The 17,973-nt window shown below is 37.9% G+C and overlaps 1 long non-coding RNA gene across 1 annotated transcript in view; it reads right to left on the bottom strand.

Annotated features, from left to right (window-relative positions):
- The window catches only part of LOC132520626 (uncharacterized), a 92,544-nt gene extending 80,936 nt beyond the window's left edge, over nucleotides 1-11,608 (bottom strand). Inside the window, exon 1 of the long non-coding RNA XR_009540587.1 lies at nucleotides 11,394-11,608. This is a non-coding gene — a long non-coding RNA (uncharacterized LOC132520626). The remainder of the gene's footprint in view (nucleotides 1-11,393) is intronic.
- Nucleotides 11,609-17,973: the final 6,365 nt, after the last annotated feature.

Raw genomic sequence — 17,973 nt, 5'->3', positions numbered from 1 at the left:
ATAGGTAGAACATTCTTTGACATAAGTCACAGCAATATCTTTTTTTGATCCGTCTCCTAGAGTAAGGGAAATAAAAATAAACAAATGGGACCTACTCAAACTCAAAGGCTTTTGCACAGCAAAGGAAACCATAAACAAAAAGAAAAGACAACCCACAGGATGGGAGAAAATATTTGCAAACAATGTGACCGACATGAGCTTAATCTTCAAAATTTACAAACAGCTCATGCAGGTCAATATAAAAAAAATCAAACCACGCAATCAAAAAATGGGCAGATGATCTAAATAGACATTTCTCCAAAGAAGACATACAGTTGGCCAAGAGGCACATGAAAAGATGCTCAACGTTGTTAATTATTAGAGAAAACTACAATGAGATATCACCTCACACCAGTCAGAATGGCCATCATCAAAAAGTATACAAACAGGGGCTTCCCTGGTCTCAGTGGTTGAGAGTCCGCTTGCTGATGCAGGGGACGCGGGTTCGTGCCTCGGTCCGGGAGGATCCCACATGCCGTGGAGCGGCTGGGCCCGTGAGCCACGGCCGCTGAGCCTGCACGTCCAGAGCCTGTGCTCTGTGGTGGGAGGGGCCACAGCAGTGAGAGGCTCGTGTACCACAAAAAAAAAAAGTATACAAACAATAAATGCTGGAGAGAGTGTGGAGAAAAGGGAACACTCCTACACCGTTGGTGGGATGTAAATTGGTGCAGCCACTATGGAGAACAGTATGGAGGTTCCTTAAGAAACTAAAAACAGAGCTACCATATGATCCAGCAATCTCACTGCTGGGCGTATACCCAGAGAAAACATGGTTTGAAACATGCACCTCAATGTTCATTGCAGCACTGTTTACAATAGCCAAGACATGGAAGCAACCTAAATGTCCACTGACAGAGGAATGGATAAAGAAGATGTGGCACATATATACAATGGAATATTACTCAGTCATTAAAAAGAATGAAATAATGCCTTTTGCAGCAACATGGTTCGACTTGGGGATTAGCATACTAAGTGAAGTAAGTCAGACAGAGAAAGACAAATAGCATATGATATCTCTTACATGTGAAATCTAAGAAAAAAAATACAAACGAACTTATTTACAAAACAGAAACAGACTCACAGGCTTAGAGAACAAATTTATGGTTACCAAGGGGGAAGGGTGGGAGGAGGGACAGATTGGGAGTTTGGGATTGACATGTACACACTGCTATATTTAAAATAGGTAAACAACAAAGACATCCTGTGTACCACAGGGAACTCTGCCCCATACTCTATAATAACCTAAATGCAAAAAGAATTTGAAAAAGAATAGATACAGGTATGTGTAACTGAATCACTTTGCTGTACACCTGAAACTAACACCACATTAACTCTATTCTGATATAAAATAAAAATTAAAAAAATAAAATAAAATAAAACTGAAGCCCTGACCACTCATTTTACTTTCTTTAGCCTCAGATTTAAGAAAAAATAATGAGGTTTGGTTATATGAGCCCTAAGACCTTCTTCAGCTCTAATATTCCATATTTTATGTTCCAAAGTAAATAACACGAACCCTTAATATTTTAAATTTCCTCCAACTGAAAACTTTCTTAACAGTGATGAAATAAAATTCATTTTGTTTTCCCTTTACATCAGTTTTCACAGTTAGCAATTACAAATTTTGTAATTATTTAATTAACGTCTTTCTATTTCACTGTTTCGTAACAGTCATAAGGGCAAAGAGCATGTCTATTTTATTTATCATTCATCCACGGCACATACCATCATGCCTGGCATGTAGCAAGTACCCTGAAAACATTCATATAAAATGGATAAATCAACAAATGAATGGTTGAAACAGACTCCCTTCTTTCTGTTGAAAGAAAGATCCTTGGATATAGAAGAAGCAGGCTGGGTTCCAAACACCCCACTTGTCTCCATTCCTGGGGTACACAGGTCTCCAGAGCCTTCTGTTTTCTTGATCCAGACGTTTGGGGGTCACTCCTGGGTCCTAAAAGGATTTCCAGGTGATTGCCTATGTAACCTTGGGCTCATCACAACATAGTAATGAAATGTGCAACTACTTACAGAATAGATCCACTTATTAATAGTTGCTTATCAGTAACCAATGCTGCACTGACCGCCTTTTTAAATGACTCCTCCCAATATTTTGAACTGTTTTTTTCCAACAAGCATTGAGTCTGTGATAGCATCTCTCTGAGGTCGTTGCCCTAGCAGTCAGCTCTTTTGATCTGTTTCCTGATTCATCTACCAGGCTCCGGAAGAAAGTTTTTGCTATCCTGGCAATCATCACGAACAAATAATTCTAGGCTTAATCCTCTTAAAATAAAACTCCTTCTTATCTGTGGCTATAAGCTAAGATCTTCTAGGAAAGGCTTTGCTGAGAATAACCCACTCTGTTCTTATGGCTTGGACTTTGGTTCTCTGAATACCTGAACTCTCTATGACCCTCTTAAATAAAGACAGTATTGGTTTGGCTGTTGCTCTGGACGCCAGATGGGCAGGAAACCCATCTCCTTTATAAGTGCATACTTAAAAAATACACATAATTTTACTATTACTTTTATCTGCCATGCATTTTAATTTTATGAACAGAAACATCCTACATAATATTCTTAATCAATCTTTTAAGAAAAAAAATCACAGTGAACTTGAATTAGATTCTTTGAATGAAAGGCAAGCAAAAAGCAACAAACATACATCGATCACCTACCTATTCTGTGTCAGACACTATGCTAGGCATCTCATGTGCTCTGTAGCAAGAAAAAACCCACTATTTAGGCAGGGACATTCTATTGTTCCATTACATTTTTAGTCATAGAAATTCAAATAGACTATTTCTCTTGGATATAGCCCACCACTCTAGAGATATTTAAAAATAACTAAGTGATGTTGTTACTGATGGATTTATCTGCCTTAAAGAGAATTAGTGAACTGCATAGCATCATCCCTCATATATAAGTATGAGACTACTGATCCATTCCCAGAGGGTTAACCCCCTTGGAGCTATCTAGCTGCTACGGTCATTGATTTTCATTGATTCTTCACTAGGTTCTCACCTTCTTATTCCTTGTGTTGTATTTTCAACACAAATATTACTACTAGGCCATACTACCCCTTTGTGAGATTCAATTTAATAGTCTGCCAACTGAATGCATTATCAAATCTTGGGTCACTGTATTGAGGATTCTGGAGGCAAATATGAGTTCATCATGAAAAAGCTCTGGGATTGATTAACAGTGGCTGCCATTTGTACAAGACGGCAGTAGTGACGTGTATGCTAGGTACTGCCATCTAGGTGAGAGATGGCTGAGGAAAAATCAAAATTTGTCTCCTAAAAAAATGTGTCCTAAAGTTGGCCTGGTACCCAATAAAAAGGTACACATCCTATTATTTCTCTTCTTCACCATCCCCAGAAAGGAAGATCTATTTCTTATGATAAATGTGTTGCATAAGCTTCTTTTTGATACACTATAATTATTGAAGCTAACTTTTATAAACTAGATTAAAAAATCAATAAAAATAGCATGGACCTGTGTACCCCAGGAATGGAGACAAGTGGGGTGTTTGGAACCCAGCCTGCTTCTTCTATATCCAAGGATCTTTCTTTCAACAGAAAGAAGGGAGTCTGTTGTATTTTTAAAGAAAAATACATTCTTCACTCCAAACTACTCACTTAAAAATGCATTATTAAGGACATGATTTTATTTCTTAAAATTCCTTTTTAAGAGAGTTAACTTGTACTTTCAATGACCCAATGAAATTCTGCCATAATCTGAAGACAGAAGATATTGAAATGGATGATATCATCATGCTATTTACCAATGAAACTTTTTCTCTTCAAGTATTGAAAGGGATTCAAAGAATAAGGGAAAAAACCCTAGGACAGAGGAATGAGACACTCTCATAGAAATTCTAACAGCATCAATTCTCAAAATGTACTGCTAAATATGAGTTATAAACATTGCCTCCATTTTCAGCATCTAGAAATAATCTTTAGTTGTTATATATCCCTTATGCACTTCATAATTCAGGACCCAAGTCTGAGTCTCAGAGAGAATTCACTTATGTCTAAAGTACAGAGAGTTTGAATTTTTCCCCTAAAAGCAATCATACACATGGTTTAAAGAACATCAAAGCCAAGAAAGTAGCACCATATAATAAGCTTTCTATCAGAGCTCTCTATAAGTACTGAAGTCAGGTCAAACATCCAAGGTGTCCATTAGTGGTAATAAGAAAGGAACACAAAATAAAACTTGCTACCACTTAAAGCTGTACCAGCGTGGATAGCCTCACAAGGAAGTCAAAACATCAAAAGGATCTGGCTAATCCTCTACACCACTGGCAATTTTTACCACTTAATACCGTGGGAAGGCATATTTTTTATTCTGAGTTATCATTTGAAAACAAATTTCCTAGAGAGTTAGAAAAAAGAGAAAGAGAATGAACATTTAGGTAAGTACACAAGGAAAATGAAGGAGAATACATAGTTGTTAGGACATTTACACAACATAGTTTTTAAAGATGAAGGTCACTTTTTCTTTAAGGGATGGTAAACTTTCAGAGAATGAACAGATACAACACATTTTTAGTAGCCTGGAACTTCAACACTGCTTATATCTGAGAAAGATGGAACATAAATAAGACATTTTGGTTCAGAGAAACAAATTCTCCTTTATATTACCTTATCTTAATTTGAGAAATCATTCTGCATTCCTAAAATGGACTTTCCAATGAGATAAAGTGACATGTTAATTATCTGTTAATTAAATTTTGGTGGTTTTAATTGCAAACGTAAGTATAGTTCAAAGATGAAGCTATAAAATATTTAATAAATGTTATTGGATGGGGTGTTGTGAAGGATTCAGTGGTAGAAGATATCATATTTGTCCTCAAGGCACTAGCACATTTGTTGTAGAGAAAAGAAACACCTATGATGGCACAGTGTAAAACAATAACTAAAGTACAAGGTCCAATGCTACATTAAATGACGTGAATTCTAAAATTAAGAATTCAGCAGAGACTGTGGAAAGTTCAGGAGCTCTCAGAAATGGCTGCAATTTTAATTTCTACTCTGAAATTAAATTTATCTGAATTTATCTGAAATTTATCTGAAAAATTTATCTGAAAAATAAATAACATTAATATAGTTTTCATTTTAAAATTAATCTATTTACAAGCCTTCCAGTTCATACTGAATGAGCATGTACAGTGATTATTAGAGATCAGCTAAGCATGATTACAGTTCATTCACTTAATGGCTTATCCTTCAGCTGAACACTGGCCACTCTGATGATTTTGACTGTTACAAAGCCTAAAACTGCTTTTGTCATAAACATATAATATAAATTTAAAATGGATCATGAATCAAAGAGAAAGCACAAGAAACGTTATGTTGAAAAACAAGTGACTCTTAATTGACAAGTGAACTCCGATATGCAAGAAACATCATATTCGCCATCTTTGTTTGTGTACTTAGTTTAAATGGATTCGATGACTCAGTCCTGCTGGGTCAGGGGGGAATTTTACCTTGGTCATGACTGGGATTCCCTGCTCATGGGATATAAAACCTATGTCCCAGGTTTTACACACAGCTCAGCTGAGGAGATTTCTCTAGCCTTCTCTTTTCCCTGGTTCTTCTGAGGAGCTTATGTTCTGAGTCTCCTAATTAGTCTGTTAATATCTACTAGCTTTGCTTCTCTGCTATGCTGGGGGTACAGACACTCTGAAGTGTTTTGAAGCCCCAGGGCCTGGACTCCAGCCTCCGTATGTGCACAATGGACATACTCCTCCATGGCATCAAGCAACTTTACTCCAGTGCCATGCACTAGGGTGTGGTCTTGCCTTTCCCTCTGATGTCACAACATGGTCAGGCTCTCAGGGTCACAGAGAAGAAAAACCATGAAACATGTTGCCTTGAAATGGTTTCGGCTTTCCTTTACAAACCTTTTTTGAGGCAATGACAGGGCAGATTCTTTTTAGGAGTGAAAACTCCATTTCTTGCGTCTTCAGTAAACACACTAGCACAAACTGATGGGGAAAAGAGTGTAAAGCAGGGAGACTCAGCATACAATTATATTCCATATTTTAGCTTGGGTTAATTTCTGACAATGCACATATTAGAAATTAAATATGGTTAAAACTACCCTTGAAAAATCCATTTAATTTCCAATAAAGTACAGTATGCTCAACCCTATACTAAAATGTTTATGTGTAAATGATGCAAACATTAGTAATGTAAAAATAAGAGTATTTGTGTAGAGAATTTTAAGTTATCATACATATGTATCCTCCGAACAAATACCTTTTGTTTTTGTTCAGTTGTTCTTTCTTTCATTTACCCTCTAGAGCATGAGAGTTCGATTTGTATTAGGTCACATGTGAATATCATCCACCCTACAACCTATGCTCAGAAGGGAGGCCAGTTCATTCTTTGGGTATTTCAATCCTTCCAGAGTTGCAACCAGTCTTTTTTTTGATACTGATGAACAACAGAGCCAACTGCTCATTTACAATGTCCAAGCCTTTCCCATGAAAAATTGAGACTTATTGTTAAGGTGAAATGGACTGTCTTCTGATTCAGTCTGGAGAATTTAAATGGTTTTGGACAACCCAATGAGGCCTACCTGACTCTGTGATCCACTTGATTAACCCTTTCTTAAAATCCTATCGTGCGTTATCACAGTCTGAGCAAGTGTGGTATCATGCCATCATTAGCATGCAGTGGAGGACCACTGAAATAGACATGACCATATGCCAGGGGTCTAATACAGAAACAGTCAGAAAAAGCACTGATGAATTGCTTTGAATGCCAAGCCAAGACATTTATTTTTTGCCATGCAGTAAGATGTTGTAATATATTTCTATGAGATTACTTACCAGAGGGAAAACTATTTGGTATTCTAATAACGAAAACTGAAAAAGAATTATAATAAGAGGTGAAACTACCCTACCTTTGATAAGTTGTCTTTCAGAAACAGTATTTACATATATAAAATGCCAACACATAAAATGTAGCCTATTTTCGGGCTTCCCTGGTGGCGCAGTGGTTGAGAGTCCGCCTGCCAATGCAGGGGACACGGGTTCGTGCCCTGGTCCGGGAGGATCCCACATGCCGCGGAGTGGCTGCGCCCGTGAGCCATGGCCGCTGAGCCTGCGCGTCCGGAACCTGTGCTCCGCAATGGGAGAGGCCACAGCAGTGAGAGGGCTGCGTACCGCAAAAACAAAAAAAACCAAAACAAAACAAAACAAATGTAGCCTATTTTCAAGACTGACAGAGAAGAAAAAGAAAATAGTATTTGGGACACACGATTAGGTGTAGGGCAGAATTCCTCATAGCATGCATCAGAATCATGAGAGGTTAGGGAAAGGTAGCGAATATTGAGCCTTATCCAGTCTTATTAAGTGAGATTATTTGGAGGTGGAGACCACAAATCTGCAAACTTAACATGCTATTTAGATGTTTTTCATGAATGCTCAATGTGAGGACCACTGCAGAAATCAGGTGAGAGGATTGATTCTAACGTGCCATTATTTTCTGAGTAAGTCACTTTTCTGAATTTCAATCTCCTGTTTTGCAAGGAAAGTATTATCTGTAGCAACTACATCAAAAAGTTTAGAGGATGACCAAATGAAAGATCAGATATGAAAGCACTTTCAAACTTATAAGTCTGAAACAATACACATTGCTGTAGCTGTGGTCTTTATTACCATGATATCTTGATTCTTCCCTCAAGCTCTGCCTTCCTTCTTCTATTCTGTGTGGTGCCATACCCTGTGGGAACCCAGGCCCAGTAGCCACTAATCTTTGTAAGAGAAGAGTCTGTGATCCAGTCAATGAAAGTATCAAAGCTGGAGGGGATTTTAGTGTATTATTTTTAACTTGTCTAATTCAATATTTTATATGTGAAAATGCTGAGGCCTAGAGATTTGAAGTTACTTTATCAAGCCTTTTTCATATTAGAACGTTAAGGATAATAATTTTTATTTTAAAAGTTTATCACATATAGATATGCATTCATGAGTATGTCGGTTCTAAACTTTGTTTGCTCTTTCTTTCCCACTTGTGAACAAACATGTCAAAAAACGGTTATTAGAAGGCCTGAGTCAAAGTTCCACGTTGGTGTGATTGCTCCTATAGCAAGAGGAGTGTCTGCTATCTGGATGGATTTTTACAGCTTAATTCCAAAGTCCCAGTTTACATTTGTTTGAGATATCCCTGATCTTTGTACTTTCTATAAACACCTTAGGCTTCAACAAAAATAGCCGTATACAAGTCAAGAAATCTGCTCAACACTGATAGAATATTTTGGTTGATAATCTGTAATCACAGATAGTAAGCATGACTGTTTCTAAATATAATCAACCACATAATGAAAGGAAAGACCTAAGACCTAAGAAGACCTTAGAATAATATAAACTATGTTTTCCATTTTACAGAAACACAAACTGAGGCCAAGAAATATTATTTTGCACCAAAGAAGTTTGAGATTATGGTAGAATACCACCCTGATTTACTAACATATAATGCAAATCAGTTTTTACATCACAGGTTGCTAATTAAAAAAAAAACAAGCTTCCCTGCAAAGTACAATCTCACATCCAATGCCAGCTTTGCAGAAAGAGTAGTTAACAGGCTGCTAAATATTCCCTCCTCTAGTGTGCATTATTGGACTGATAAAACATCTGAAGGCATGGAGCACAATCTGATGTGTGAATGTTCTGAGGCAGAGTCTTTCATTTTAATTACACTTATTCCTCAACCTTAACCCTATTTCTCAGAAAACTAGTCAAACTGTTTTTAAATCCACATCCTCAGGATTATGCTAATTTAGGTTTCTATTTTATGTATACAATCCATTTCTTTTTTTCTTTTTTTTTTTTTTTTTTTTTCGGTACGTGGGCCTCTCACTGTTGTGGCCTCTCCCACTGTGGAGCACAGGCTCCGGACGCACAGGCTCAGCGGCCATGGCTCACAGGCTCAGCCGCTCCGCGGCATGTGGGATCTTCCCAGACAGGGGCACGAACCCATGTCCCCTGCATCGGCAGGCGGACTCTCAACCACTGCGCCACCAGGAAAGCCCAACCCATTTCTTAATATCAAAAAATAAAAACAAAATTCAGATTTTACCATCTTCTGTTTCAAAATAACAAGGTTATTATATCAAGTGACTTAAATTCCATGGATGAAAATAGGTTTCCCAGGGTATTATTTTATATTACTTTCAGTGGAATTTTCTGTATCATGATGCATGCTATAAAGACCTGCTCTTAGTAAGGTCACAAATAAAATATACAGTGGATTATTAAACACTCAAAGAAGGAACAATACACAAAGGTACTGCATATGGGAAATCAGCCAACAAGTAAAATGTCAGCTCTGCCAGCAGCCAATACATGGATAAAGACAAGTGTTCACTAGGAGGAAAAGGAGTTCTGAATGATGATAATTGTGTAAAAATGCAATAATACAAGAGCCTTTTTCCAAATAAGAAATAGATGTGATTTGTCATGCTGTTTAGATTTAAAGCTATTTTTAGCACACTGCAGAAAAAGAAATATATTTCAAAAATGAAAGTGATCAACCATCAAGCATATTTTCTGACATGAAAGTTTACACAAGAACTTTTTGGTAGTGAAGGATAAGCATTATGGTCTGGATTTTACTTTATGCCTAAAGAAAACTCATTTTGCCAAATCAGCAGTGAATGATGTTTGATTTGTTGCACTGTTACATTTTTTAAGTCAAATTAAATAATATTCATAATAAATTCTTCACATGAAAGGCTTTGAGATAGTAGAGCTTGTTTTATGTGTTATGAGAAAAAAAGACATACATGGTCAACATAAAAATAGCTCTTAGTATTAACAATATTGAGGCATCATCATAATCTTTCTTTTTTATTCTTTTACTTCATTCCTCATCCTCTTGTAGATATGTATTTATGTCTATTCATTTCAGACGGCTTATATAATATACAATTAATACCCATATAATTTTCAAAAAATCATATTATTTTATACCCAGTAAAGCCTAATTAACAGGATAAATATGTGAGATCCTTTATTAACCAAAGATTATTCTTCCACATTCTTCCTATGTAATTACTATAATAAAACAAATCTTATAAAATTGAAATAATACATGAAGGTATATATAACTAGGAGCATACTTAATTGCACAAATGCCAGAACACAGGCATGGTGGATTTAGGCTACTAGCGACCTTAATTAAAGAGAATTAGATTTAGTGCCCAAATATACAACTCAAGAAAAAAAAGGTAAAAATGAACATTCCAAGACTTTCTCACTCCTGAAACCAATGAAAGCAAAGGTTATTTTGATTCCTATTTGAACCAGACAGCTTAAATTTTGTTCATTAAACCACACTGAATATAATATTCCATTAGCTCTCTGACACCAAGGAGATTACATTGAGTTGGGTAGTTGAAATTTACTACTAAATAATATACAGGAGTTAATACTACTAATAAAAATGTTGCAACAAGTACTAAATACAGGTTACTGAGTTCATAGGAGAGTATACTCTCTTGGGCAGCTCATCATCTGGGGAGTCTGGAGACATGGTAGACTTAACCAGAGACTTCAGGATAGGAAAGCCTGGAGTAGAAAGAAAGGGTAGGAGAGCTCAAAGGGAACAAGCTGGTTAGTGGAATATGAAGGAACTTTGATTCTAGCCATTTGGTGACAGTAATTAGAGAACAATGAGGGAGATATGGTTTAAAAGATCATTTGGGCAGGAATGAGATTGGGTTAGTTAAATGCCTGATCACTAAAGGCTTGATGAACTCAACTGATGATTATTTCACCCTAAACCTGCATTTTGTACACAAATAGAAAATGGATCTAGAGATCTAAACATTTTTCATGTTTTTCCTTCTTAGTGGGGCTAAATTATTCAATGGCTACAGGATATAACAATTCTCAGCTATCACAACCAAGTTTCCTTCTAGTAACAGTGCATGTTCTTGCTTTTCTTCTCCACAGCACAAAGGGTTTCAAATCCCAGCACCATCTGCATTATTTAGAAAGAGATTTTCCTTTGTACAAGGTGACTAGGATAGCTTTGTCACTGCAATTCGTCATGCATTTTCTGCTTTCAGTACTTGGTCCCCACTGCACTGAAGTCCCAGCCCCCTGAGCTCAAAGCCTATCTTTAACACAAATGACAAGTTAATGATTAGTAAAAACACAAAGCAGGGGGTTAATGACCGGAGCTGAAATTATGGACTTCATTTCCATCAGTTCAGCAGAGTCTGAAACAGCCAAAGAAAGGAAAGAGGTCCTGCTAATGCAGCTGCTCCTAAGCACGAGGGCAGCTTAACATTAACTTCCAGTCAGCGATCCACAACTCTCGCGGGGAAACTCACCATTCTCCAGTTCATTGGGATGTGCTGCTCCCTGTGGACTCCAGATGGTTCCCTATTACTCAGATAGCAGCTGGGCGCCTGATAACAAGTTAGGTTTTCATTTACGAGATGCCTGGAAGATAACATAGGACAGAGCCCAGTAAAGATTTTTATTTCCATCTGTGAGGTGATTACAGCCTACTTCAGAAGATGAGCAGTGATTTGGAGCAGGGAGATGGCACCTTTCCATCTGTTCCCTTCTCTAGACCTCCTCAGAAACAGTTTATTTCTAATGGAATCCTGATCATACCACTCTCTTTCTTAAAACTATTAAATAGTTCACTATTGCTCTTAAGATAAAGACTGAGTTTCTTAATATGGTCTAGTCTCCTGCCTGGTCTGGCCCCAGCTGACCTCTCTAGTGTTAACCCACATTGAGATTCTCATTTCCATTCTCTGTACTCCAGTCAGAGTGTCCTTCTTTCAGCAGCTCCAGAGTACCTTGCTGGGTGCTGCCACAGGGCCTTTGCACATATTGTTCCAGCTTTCTGAAATGCCCTTCCCCTTTCTTCAGATATCTTAGCTCACATAGTCCTTAGGAAAGCTCTTCTCTGATCTCTCTGGTTAAATCAAATCAAATCCTTCCTAGAGATGCAATCAGAACACTGTACAACTCATTTACATACATTCGCATAACTAGCTTTTAATGACTGTTTCCCTCTCTAGATGGTAAGCTCTATGATATCAGGTGAGCTCTATGAAATCAAGTATTGCTCACCTTTGGATAACCAATCACCCAGTACATTGATAGGCAAATAGAGGACACTCATTAAATATTTGTGAAATGAAAGGATATATCAGGAGAAATAAAATCATAGCGATGAAAAGTGCTATACACACAGAGACATATATGTATGTGTATACAAAAACACACACACAGTGGTTTTACAATTATAGAATTTGTAGAACACTTTGAAGAATATTAGAACACAAAAATGAGGCTCAAGACTATAAAAGGACAGGTTAAAAAAAATAACAAGGAAGAAGAATTGAGTACAAAGAAAAAATATAGCAGTTAAAACCAGAATCATTGTACAAAATTCTTTTACATTAATCATATAGCCTATAATTTATATAAAATAAAATAATAAACTCATAGATTATTAAATTACACTGTTGTAGCTAAACCTGTGAAATGGAAATATCATCATGATATGAAGATTAAATGTACCCCATGCTTGAAGATTATGTTAAAAAAAAAAGAATATGTTAGCCTTCTTTGATAGAAGAAAGTAAAACTATGCTTTCTCCTGACTCTAGATAAATGCAAGAATTATTTCCACCTAAAATTCATAAGTGTTCTTACAGGTAGATAAGACACCAACACCACAGGTGATGATAATTCAAGGTTATGATCATAATCTTGGTCTTTTTTTTCGCAGGGAAAGACTCATGACAGCTGTGTGCTAGCATAGAACAGGCATGTGCCGCATCTCAAACACCACTACTTTACTTTCTTCCTAGTGTCAAGGACAAATTTAACTTGTAGACCCTGCCCTCTTCACCACTAAGCTGACAGAATAAAAGGGCCAATTTCAAATGGATTTTCAGCTTTCAAAAATGAAAGCATATAAGATATAGTCTAAACATTTTGACTTCAGAACATTGCTTCAAACTAACAATTAATATTTTTAAATGTCAAATCATTTTCTGCTTTTCACTTAACATAGACAGTTAACAGAATAGGAAAATCACCATTAAAATGTGTGCTCTGCAGTATCAGACATTCACAACATACTATAATGCAGGCATAGGCATTTATATAAATGTTAATAGCAGTGGAAAAACAATTTGGGTTTTTTAGGGCGAAATTGAGTTATATTTGCCAAATAAAAATAAGCATTTCCATTGATAAATTTTAATAAGGCTTAATTACTACCTGTATCATGTTATTGGGGATATATGTATAATTTTGATTCATATGTAGAGCACAGAGCTTTGCCACATCTAAACCACTGCTCCGCCAATTTCCAATAAAATTTTTTGTTTTAAAGTCACATCATCAGGCTATGTCACATCACCTTCTTTCCTGAAGTTGACAACATCCTTAGCCACTTCAGCATTTTTACTACTTTCTTCCTCTCAACTAGTCAGGAGACTTTAGGGTCCCTGTCACAGAGTTTATGAGCCTGGATGTCTTTACCTTCATAAACCTAAGGCCCCTTTCCCCCTACCCTGCACCAGGTTTTCATATCTATAGTCACATTTGAAATTGTTTCATCTCTAAACCTTAAAGAGCACTCTTCCTTTTTCCCAGTATCCTCACTTCCGTATCTCACTCTGCCCATGTACTGACTTCAGAAATTCTTCAGTACTTCAAAATATCATTTTTTTCTTGCCTCTCTATAATCCCACTTTTAACTCCTATTCTTTCTCTAACTACCCCAAACTCCATACTTCCTAAACTCCGAACCAATCCATTTGTCCACTGTTTCCGGTTTGTGCCTTAGTGATCCTGGAGAAAATCCATTTGTTTGAGATAAGCAAAGATCCCGGGACCTCAACTTCAGCCTAGGAACACTTTAACACTGTTTCAGTTTTCTCTTGCTGTGTAACAAAGTACTATAAGGTACTACAGCTAAAAACAATATCCATTTATTATCTCAAAGTTCTGAAGGTAAGAAAAGTTCAGGGCTTCCCTGGTGGCGCAGTGGTTGAGAGTCCACCTGCCGATGCAGGGGACACAGATTCGTGCCCCGGTCCGGGAGGATCCCACATGCCGCGGAGCAGCTGGGCCCGTGAGCCATGGCCGCTGAGCCTGCGCATCCGGAGCCTGCGCTCCGCAACGGGAGAGGCCACAACAGTAAGAGGCCCGCGTAACGCAAAAAAAAAAAAAAGAAAAGTTCAGGCAGGCTTGGTTGAGCTCTCTACATAAAGTCTCATAAAGGTGAAATTAAGGTGATGACTAGGATGGGCTCTGATCTGGAGGCTCTGGAGGAAGAATTTTCTTCCAAGTTCATTCAGATTGTTGGATGAACCCCACTCCTCACAGTTGTAGGACTGAGGTCCCCATTTACTTGCGGGCTGTTAGCTCAGGGTTGCTTGCAGCTATTAGAAGCCACCTGCATTTCTCATTATATGGCTCCCTCTATCTGCAAAGCCAGCCATGGCTTGTTGAATTCTTCTCATATTTCAAATCTTTGTGATTCTTCTGCACCAGACTAGTAAATACTCCAGTTTAAAAAGGCTCACCTTTTAAGGCCCATCCAGATAATCTCTGTATCTTAAAATCAACTGACTTAGGCTTTTAATTACATCTGCAACATTCCTTGACAGCAGTACCTAAATTAGTGCTGGACTGAGTGACCAGGGCACGCTTACTATGCCTTGAGGGACCATATTTGGAATTCAGCCTACCACCATGGCTCCAGTTAGCTCGATCTGCTACGCTCCCAGACAGCTCTTCCAACCTTCTCAAGACCCCTATTCTACCACTGCTCTTCCTTACTCTCAGAACTAACCCTTCACCTCTCCTTTTTCTGTACAGAGAAATTAGAATGCAATAACTGAAAAGACTCCCATCAAAATTCTGGCCCAGTACTTGGTCCTAGAAAAATACATAAATTATTCTTTCAGGATTCAAAATATCCTGGCCCTCAACCAACCAAAGTTTTATCCCTTCATTTTCTCACTGAGTTCTAACACTCTACCTCTAAGCTATCTCTCAATTAAATGTTGTATCTTTCAGCATATACCACCTCTTCTTTATGAGTTTTTTCCTTTATTTCCTTTCTATGTATAAACATATGCAAGTTTCTCTCATATATATAAAGACAAATATAAAACAAAACATATCCTCTTTATTTCTTCACCCCTCTCCAGCTATTGTTCGTTTTCTCTCCCTCCTTTGTCTACATTCTCCATTTCAATGTCTACATTACTGCCCAAATAAATTATTGCTTACTCTCTTTTAACATTAATTAATTAATTATTTTTTGGCTGTGTTGGGTCTTTGTTGCTGCACCTGGGCTTTCTCTAGTTGCGACGAGCGGAGGCTACTATTTGTTGAGGTGCACGGGCTTCTCGTTGCGGTGGTTTCTCTTGCTGTGGAGCACGGGCTCTAGGCGTGCAGGCTCAGTAGTTGTGGCGCACGGGCTTAGTTGCTCCACGGCATGTGGGATCTTCCCGGACCAGGGATCAAACCCGTGTCCCCTGCATTGGCAGGTGGATTCTTAGCCACTGCGCCACCAGGAAGTCCCTTTATTGCTTATTCTACTATAATTTCACTGTTGCCTGGATCATTTTACCTGCACCCAGGACCTTTCACACAGTGAAACAGTTCTTTATAAAGCTGTTAATGCCCTTTTAGTACCACAGCTAATGGCTGCCCTTCAATACATTCATGTAAGACTTCTCTATGGCACTTGAAAATACTGATTATTCCTTGCTTTCTGAAATGCTCTTTTCTATAGTTTCTAGGATAGAGCTTGCTACTGACTTTCTTCTTTCCACTCTGGAGAGGCATCCAACAAAACAAATAATGAGGGTTAAGGATACAATCTGACAGGTTAGAGATGTCTCCTAGTGAATATACTTATAACGTACCTCTTTTTTTAGTTTATGCTGATATAAAACTTGGAATGTTTATAGTATCAAAGATAAAATTAAACACCATTTTTTGCAGTTAACAAAGCTAATTTCCTATATGTTTCCCATTTGATCAAATTTCAGACTTTCATTTTTTCTACGTCTTCTGGATGTTTAATTGTGATGATGCTACAATGTAGAGAACATGATATCATGCAAGGCACATTATGATTGGGTAATAGGGACCCAGGACCCTGTCTCTGAATCTTTATTATTGTGCCTCTGGTCAGGCCATTCTTACTTGGTTATTTTCATGGGCAACCCTTCAGCATTTTCTGTCATTGTTACTAAATGTGCTTTCCTAGGCCCTAATCTCTTTTTGCCTGAAAACAATTTTGTAAGATGATCTCTCTCACTTCCATGGGTTTTAACTACTCCTATATCATTGAAATTTCCAATATCTGTAGCTCTCTCTTGAGTTCAAAATCCCTATAATTCATACTCACACTAAACACATTCATATAAATATTCCATACATGACTACAAATTAAAAAGCCTTGAAGTTGAATGTTATCTCCTCTTGATCCCGTGGTCTCTCTCTCCGTGAAAGGCATTCCTATCTATGTAGTTTACCAAGCTACAGACCCAGAAAGATATCTCTGGTTCCTCTGCCTTATCACCTGGATCACCCCAATCACCAAGTCCTATTGATTCTTACCCTTAAATAGCACCCAGATTCATCTTCTCCTCTCTGTTTGCACTGCCCCTGAATTGATCTGGACCTTCATCATTTCTGGCCCTGGTTACCATTACTTGTCATCACTGGTCTCATCCCCAGGACTCTCCAATCAAGTCTCCTCTCAGACACTAAAGGGCTGTTTCCAAAGTGCAATCTTCTCATGTCACTCATTTTCTTAAAAATGCTCAGTATTTCTTGAAGGGCCTTCAAGGTAAGCCCTACATTTGTAGCCAACATCTACAGCCCATCTTGATGTGCCCCATGACTATGATCCAGTCTCATCCTTCACCAGGCCCTCCCTCAGGAATACTCCTGTCACACTTATAGTAACTTATAGAGAAAGACATAGCATTCTCCTACACTTCTGTGCTCTTTCACACATTGCTCCCTTTGGAGGCTAAACTGTACTCTCTCTTTAAGACTCCATAGCATTTGACACATTTGGTCTCTTCTTCTCTTGCCTTTTGGGACACCACACTTTATTTTCCTCTTGGTATTTACCACTATGTGATATTCTAGGACACATGTGTAGTTTTATTTGTTTATTGTTTACCTCTCCCACCAGAATTTTTAATCCATGAAGGCAGAAGATTTAATTTGTTCATTAATCTAAGCTCAATGTCTAGAATACTGCCTGGGACATAGTAATAGGTGACCCACAAATATTTGTTGAATAAATTAATCAATCTACATAAATTTCAGTCTGGCTCTGCCACTTAACAACATGTGACTTTAGGTAAGTTATTTGACCTCTTTGTGCTTCACTTCTGCACACTGGAGCTAATAACGGTACCTACCTCATTGCATTGTTGTGAGCATCACAAGAATTGAGTTAATACATATAAGTGCACATATTAGTGCTCATTAACAGCCATCAGTCATGACCTTTTCAATGCCTTCTATGACTCTCTCCACCCCCACCCCCTTCTTCCTCCCAGAAATATAGGGCACACAGACAGGAGTGTAAGGAAGAGGGCAATGAATTAGAGGAGTGTATCTGTCTCCGGAAACCAGTCTATACTGTTTAGCTGAGAAGCCAGGGTAGAGTTTCAGAACACTTCAGATTCTCAATAATGTCTAAGTTTTCACAAGTCCTAGGATAGAGATTCAGAAACAGAAATGGTCATGTTCTCTCTACCCTAGATATCATTCAGCTCCATTAGTTAACTTCTAATTAGCTTCACACCTATGATCTCCATCCAAGTATGGTCCTTGTAGAAATCCTGAACTGGATCCTTTTGTTGTTTGACATCCTCCCCTCACCTCCTCTGTCTG

The sequence above is a fragment of the Lagenorhynchus albirostris genome, chromosome 5 (genome assembly GCF_949774975.1).
Source record: "Lagenorhynchus albirostris chromosome 5, mLagAlb1.1, whole genome shotgun sequence".
Classification (NCBI taxonomy): Eukaryota; Metazoa; Chordata; class Mammalia; order Artiodactyla; family Delphinidae; genus Lagenorhynchus; species Lagenorhynchus albirostris.
This window is presented reverse-complemented; position numbering and strand designations above follow the sequence as displayed.